At 30.3% G+C, this 7,336-nt stretch overlaps 1 protein-coding gene across 1 annotated transcript in view; it reads left to right on the top strand.

The window, feature by feature from the left end:
* LOC106459271 (protein sidekick-2-like) overlaps positions 1-7,336 on the top strand; it is a 97,569-nt gene that overhangs the window by 8,498 nt on the left and 81,735 nt on the right. The window contains exon 3 of the mRNA XM_013918873.2: positions 5,498-5,649. The gene's annotated coding sequence lies outside the window, so the exon portion shown is untranslated. The remainder of the gene's footprint in view (positions 1-5,497; positions 5,650-7,336) is intronic.

The following is a 7,336-nucleotide window of genomic DNA, read 5'->3' on the forward strand; positions in this document are numbered from 1 at the left end:
TTAACCTACTACGTAACCTACCTAAACTAGTAGTATATATATATATATATATATATATATACAATTGTTTTTCACTATCCTTGTATATTGTGTCTGGTATTTGCTCTTCTCTACCACAAACAATTGCAAAATCAGCAATGCAGGGTAAAATTAATAGTTGACAACTGTGGCATGAAATACAAAATACCATGTCAGATTGCCCTTTGTAAAAGGTCATGGCATGCTCGCTTTGACCCCACCTGTAGACATAGGGTTAAACATTTGTTTAAAATTCAAAGAATGTTTCAGATTAATAAAGAAATTGTATATAGGTGAGGGGATTATACTTAATTTTATGTTCCTGGAGCCTTACAATATATAATTATACTTAATATATAAATGTACAAGGCACACTTTTATTTTTTATTTGAGCGAAGATTTACTTTTTTGTAGAAAATTTGTCTCATCTGATTTTAAGCTTTATATTTAAATATATGGTAAACAAAATAACAGGATTTTTAAGAATGTGTATACAAATTTGATGGGTTTTTAAGATTTCAAGTTTAATTGCTTACAACTGACAATTTACAATTTTAACTTACTAATACTATTTATCTAATTTGTTAGCAAAAGTAACATGTATTATAAGAGTGATAAATTAAAAACAAAACAAAAGCAACTTGGCCAGTAAAGCATTGTCTTAAACAGTATGAAATATTTAATGCTAAATTTAGTTATAATGTAAGAATATAATCCTTTGAGAACCTTTCCTTGATAAATACTAATGCTAACAAAAACCAAACAGTTTATTTAAAAATCACTTTATTTGTAAATCCCTTCTCATTGCAGTTCATTGCTGCTAATCCAATTGTGTTTATCAGTGTAAGTATTCAGATTTAAAACGTAGTATCCTTGATTGCATTTTTAAAAGGAATACATTTTTGCTTTCTAAGTTGTAGCTGGTGGGTTAGACAGATTACAGTAAGAGTAGCGATTGATTAAAAACAAATGGGTGGAAAGATTTTCCTTAGCAATACTGTGTTAAGAAAGTCAACCATACATAAAACTTCATTAGGTAAGAATCTGTATATATCTACACATATGTGTTATACAGTACATAAAAACAGAAATTATGCAAGTTATTCAGAAGGCTTGAGTTTTGCAGTGTGGTCTTTTCATTAAAAGCAAGTCTCATTGTAGTCTCTTCAGTGATTCATGTAATAGTATGTAATAATCGTGTACATACAGACACATAAATATTAGCATTATTTATAGATTAACAATATTATGAAAGGCAAAAGATTTTGTGCACACGTAATCTAGATTTTTTTAAGTATGTTGCTGTTCTAAACAAGAATGTGTTGATAGATTTTTTGGAGTATGATGATTTGCAGTAGGTGGCAGCATATTAAGCATAATTGTATGAACCATTCATCCATAACAGCATGACCACACATTACTGGTAATACAAAATAAGTAGCCAAAATAAATTTAGGCTCTCAAGTCAATTCAATATTATAGATTACTTTTAGTTTTGACTCGTGATTTAGAGTGGAGGTGTGAATATTGAATGATTTCTAGACAAGGAAAATGCTTTCAAAGTTATCTAGTCATTTACTTAGCTTTAATGGATCAATATTTCATTGGGTTTTGATTTGTGAGGTTTTTCTAATTCATTGCTAAAGTGAAATTAAATCAGTTGGATGGAATAACCTTCAGAATTTTGTCAAATATAGTTACAGAGGCGTGGAATTCACATTGTCCAATGCAACAAGTTTTACCATTAACTTCACACATTGGATAAGTAGTTTTTTTTCATATTGTTTGTTTTGTTACTAGAGAAACACCTGGGTAGATATCTAGGAAGTTACAAAAGTTTATAAAAATTCTGAATTATGGAAAGCTAACATCTACACATAAGCATTTAAAAATGCATACATCTAAACTTCCCATCAAAACTATATAGAAATATAAATATTTAATTCACGTAACCTCAATCACACACACACAGTAACAAACACATTTCAACTAATGCAAAAATATTATTATAAAGCTTTTGTCTGTAGTAGGAGCCCAGTAAATCTAAGAACTCGTAACTGCAGAACGTAGAAAATTTTGTAATATGTCAACCATACTACCAAGTTTGATTGTCAGCTTCAGAAAGAATATATATATTGCATAATAATAATGAAATATATGTAGAAGCAGAGGTATCTTAAGTATTCTGTGGGTAACTCTGAAGAAACATTAAGGTTGTTCAGGAAAAATGTTTATACTGAAGACTAGCTTGTGATGCTATGAAACTGGTTTAATAACCAACATTTTGAGAGAAGAGAAAGGTTGTAGTTTTGTTATACATACCCATCTTGAAGTGAAACCTTGAATTTTATTTCATTTAGTATATGTATATATATATATATATTATGAATATCATCTAAGCCTATAATTCCAAAGATCCTGATCACTAAGCTTGACCAAAAGGGCACAGTTTGTAAAAATCTGAATTGATCTGATCCATTAACATGTGTTCAATACAGATCTCTGTATTTTGCACCTTTCATTCTACTACTCAGCACAAATTTTGCAGCAGAATAAGAATCAATAGAAAGTGAATCCTTTGCATGCAGCAGGAACAATGTACCTGTACAGGTTCTACTAGGTTGTTATGATGTTGCTAAGCAGCAGTGGCTAAAACTGTAATTAATACACAGTTATACACAGACATATGTGCCTTATAAAACAGTACAGCTATTAATTTTTAAGTTGTATTAATTATAAAGTGATAGATTTGCTTTCTAATTTATGTTAAAATTTTCTCATTTCAGGAAGAAAAAAAAGAATTGCATAAAACCTAAGTGCAAAAGTTCGCAAAAATATTTATTATTTTATTTAATAATTCGTTAAAGCTTTATAAAACTTTGATTTTAGCTGATTGTACTAAAATACACAGCACTGCATTTTGTTGGTATTTCCAGTATTTATTTTATTTATAGTTAAAATTAACTGAATTTTCCAACTATATACTGAATGGCGTGGTCAGATAAAATTCACCAGGTAGAAGTGTAACAATATGTTCAAATATGCCTATATATAGCTGAATATTGTGATCTTTTACATTTGTTTTTGATTGCAATTTGCACATAACTTGGCCTGTTATGGTAGCAGTAGTTTGTGCAAATGTTTTATCAGTAATCTTCTATCTAAATGTCAAATTGTTAAAAAAAAGCTACATGTGTCTGAGTATTTTGAGTGGAAGTAGATGATGTGTCTTAATTTCAAATTATTCCAGCTATAGCTTGTGTTATTAAAAACAAACTAAAAAACAAACATAAAATGATAATTCTTTTAATCTCTGTGTTATTAGTATGTTATTCATTAAATATAAAATTTTTCAGGACTTGGCTGTTCATTAAATGGTGTTTGATGATGATACCCTTTCTTGTTACATTTTACTGGTTAAGACGAATGAGTATGTGCATGAGGTTGTCACAAAAGCCTGCAAAGTACTCTTCTGAAATCTCAAAGTTTCACTTGTAGCTCATCTATCTGCTCATCCATATGGGTGATTTTATTTGCCACGTACCTTAGTTCAAACTGTGCCACTTATAACTTTTCTGTTTCATCATATATTAGAGCTGTCGTGATGTAAATCTGTGCTTGGTAAACAATGGTCAGTTGTAGATTGGACAACAAACAATCTTAAGCCATCCTCAGCTGGAAGAAATATTTACACAAATGTCATATAACCGAAGGTTTAATATAATATTTTTAGATTAAAGGAACTTGATTCTCATATAGAAGGCTTGTATTTAGGACATCCATTGGTTGTTAGTTGAACAGTGGATGTTAGCTGTTACTCTTCCACTTCCTGTCTTTGTCATATATTTTGCTTGTACATCAACTGATCACATATCTTTGGGAGGGAAGTGCTTCTATTATTATGGTCCCATTTTATACTTATAATACTATGGAGTTGGTGAGGCAATTTGGAAAGATTTATCATCAGTCTTCCATCAGCAACCTCCTTCCATATATCTTTTTATGTTCCCTTCATAGAGTTGATATTTATTAACAAAACTGAAATGTTTTTTTCATTTATATGTTAGCTTTATCTAAATATCTGAAGATTTTATTTTTCATAAATTTAACATTTGATTTCTTCATACGATTTTTTGACCTTCTTTTCTATACTCAGTGGACCAATTTAGATATGCTAGATGCTTTTTTCTGTTCATTTTCAATCCACCCCAAATGCCAAATATTAGTTCATGGAAAAGCAGGATAAAATTCTGTGTTTGAACTTGTAATATGTTTATATGGGTGAATTATGGTCTTAAATATGTACTTGGAGTTGTTTTTCATTTTAATAAAAATGATTGGATCATTATGATATAGGAATTAAAGTATGAAATATTCATTCAGTGTATTTTGAATCTGGTGCTTTAAGTTAGTTGGATTATATGAGTTCCCAAGCATTGACTTCTTTCTAGTTTTTGTTTTATGTTGGTGTTGTATTATATTATGTTTGTGGTTAAATTCTAATGTTGCATAATGAGCTCATTTTATTCAAAGCTAAAATTTGGTATGATCTCTACTTGTGGGATCTCATTACTGATATTATTTTGGTATTTTTGGGTCCTCTGGTTTCTATGGAAAGCCTCATTGCTATAAGCTGGGCTTATTTACACTTTCTAGAATTTTACCTGGCAGATGCTCCAAGTTTACTTAAATGGCTTGCTAAGTGTTTTTTTACTTTATGCTACCCATTGTACTTTTCATTGACAGGTGGGAAAAGTCACCATTGTTGAACTGAGTATGTTAAATTAAAATGATTTTTAATATGCAAGTCACATGACAACCACAACTAATACAAAGTTGTAGTGGAACTGTATATAGCAGAACTCAATTTTGACATTGCTTGGCATTTCATTTCTCATACCACTGAAAATTTATCAGTTTCAGGAAGGATATGTAACAGCCATTTCTAACACAAAATATTCTTACACTCAGATCATAAGTATGTGCTAAGATCAGGAAATTAGAATTTCCAAGAATGGGAAATCCCTTGCACTTAATGGCATTGGAAAACAAAGAAACATGTACCAACTTGGGGTCCCAGAACCATCCTGAATGAGACCTGCAACAAGTCATACCCCAGCTGTAGTAAGCAAAGTATGGGGTCTTGTAACAGGTGAGAACTGACAAATACAAATGCTCAGACACAAAAACCATTAACATGCCCCAGGAAACAGTTTGTAACAGGATCTTCATCTGAAAAATCAACACAAGTTATATGTACAAAAGTTCACCCATATTTTTTTTTTCAGTACTGTCTAGTTTGATATATGTACTGTCCTCTTACTTGTTCCATGCTACCAATTTCATTTGCTTTCTGTCTAGTTCTTTATCTTTTTTTTGTTTTGATTGTACACTTGGCTTATCAGCATTGAATTTTATATGAGATAATTTGTAATTTTTTATATGTTTCCTATTTATAAATTGTCATTTCTTTTAACAGTTTCCTGGTTATGAGACAGCCTCATCTTATATCACATTCAGCATCACTAGAAATTCCAGTATCTAGAGCAACTGAAGAATTTGTTTGCCATTGCACTTTCTCTCCATATTATGTGAACCACAAGGATCTTATTAAGCCACTTCTAAGTCTAGGTACTTCTTTCTAACTGATATGATTGAGTTGTATGTTTGGTATTAATGTACTAGTTTTCATATTACCTCAGCTGAACATATGAATTCACCAGCTAAATATACATGCTTTCCCTGTCCACCAGAAGTTATTTAGTTTTACAGGTGGTTTCCTGTATAACAGCTGTATTTCATAGATGTACTCTTGCATTTATTTTGAGGTATATTGTGATAGCCTGTACAGTTAGAAGTTGTTTTGATAAAGATTCAAACTGGTAGGTTATGGAGAAAACAATAAGGTGGGTCTAAAATGAGATTTGAGAATAGTGGATGTATCTGATAGATTGCAATACATTGTTCGTGAAAGCTTAAATTCATGTTCCTCATTATAAAGCATTTTTACTGGAAATGTTTTTCAGTAAGTTCATTACTCTAATCAGGGGCATAATTTTTTTTTTGTTGGGGGGGGGTCCAAACAGTATTTTCTGTGAAATGTTTCTCGTTAGATAGGATTAACACATTAAGTCATAGCTGATAAATTTCCTATTTTAGATGTTGTCATTTTTGGTAACAGATTCCTTCTCATTAGACAGCTTTATATCATATGCAGCCTCACTAAACATTTCAGTATCTAGAGCAGCTGAAGAACTTCTTTGGCATTTATGTTTGGAATATAAATGAGATTGATTTGATCGCTTGAGTAATTATATCTATTATCTGGCTTCGAAGCCACAACTGGTGAAGTAGTCCCAATTTGTAATGAATTAGAAATTAAATGTTTCCATTTCTTACTTTTAGTCTAAGCCTTTAAATGTATCAAAATACATCAGAATTTTGTCATGTACTGTAGATATTTAAAAACTTTTTTATTTGATTTAAAAAAATTCCTAATTCAGTATGAACACCGAATTTTTTGCACACTTCTCATTTTGAGCCACAAAGGATATATTAAGAGAATTGTAGAAAAAGGAAAAAACATCTGCAGTTAACTTTTTTTAATAATAATTTTTAGTTCTGTTGGTTTCCAATATCTTTTTTTTTTACTTTCAGCATTGAAACCATAACTTTTAAAGTATTATACTTTATATATGAATAGAATTTCATAGTATTTTTTTTTCTCTTTCATCATCCATCCCAACTGATAATTTCTGGTATTGAACAAAAAAATCCTTATTGAGCAGTGACTTGTGGGGGAGAAAAGATGGATTTCAAATGCTGTTTTTTTACATAACTCTATGTTTTAGCAGCAATGTACAAATTAAGAGAAATGTGAAAAAAAAGAAGATAACTTTTTTTTATAATAATGACTTAATTGACATAATTTGCATATTTTACTGCCTGTAGTTCCAATTAAAGAAGTGTAGTTTAAACTCAATATTCTTTCCTTTTATTGTTGGTAGCTACATTTAAATAAACTAAGGAGCACACAGTGTTATAACTGTCTGCAAATAATTATTTGATAATAATGAATTATTTGTATGTTCTATTAATTTGTAAGGCACATCTCAAAACATTATCCATCTTTTTTTTTTTACAATGAATTTTTTTGTGTTTATAAATGTTACATAAAAACAACAGGGATCAGTTTTACAGAATAAAGAGATTGTAAAAGACATGTTAAGGGTATAATATGCAGAGGCATCACTAGGTGCTTAAAAGATTCGGGGCTCAGGCCCATAGGCACGGGTATCTTTGGTGTTTCAGTATGATA

Source organism: Limulus polyphemus, unplaced genomic scaffold (genome assembly GCF_000517525.1).
Source record: "Limulus polyphemus unplaced genomic scaffold, Limulus_polyphemus-2.1.2 Scaffold583, whole genome shotgun sequence".
Classification (NCBI taxonomy): Eukaryota; Metazoa; Arthropoda; class Merostomata; order Xiphosura; family Limulidae; genus Limulus; species Limulus polyphemus.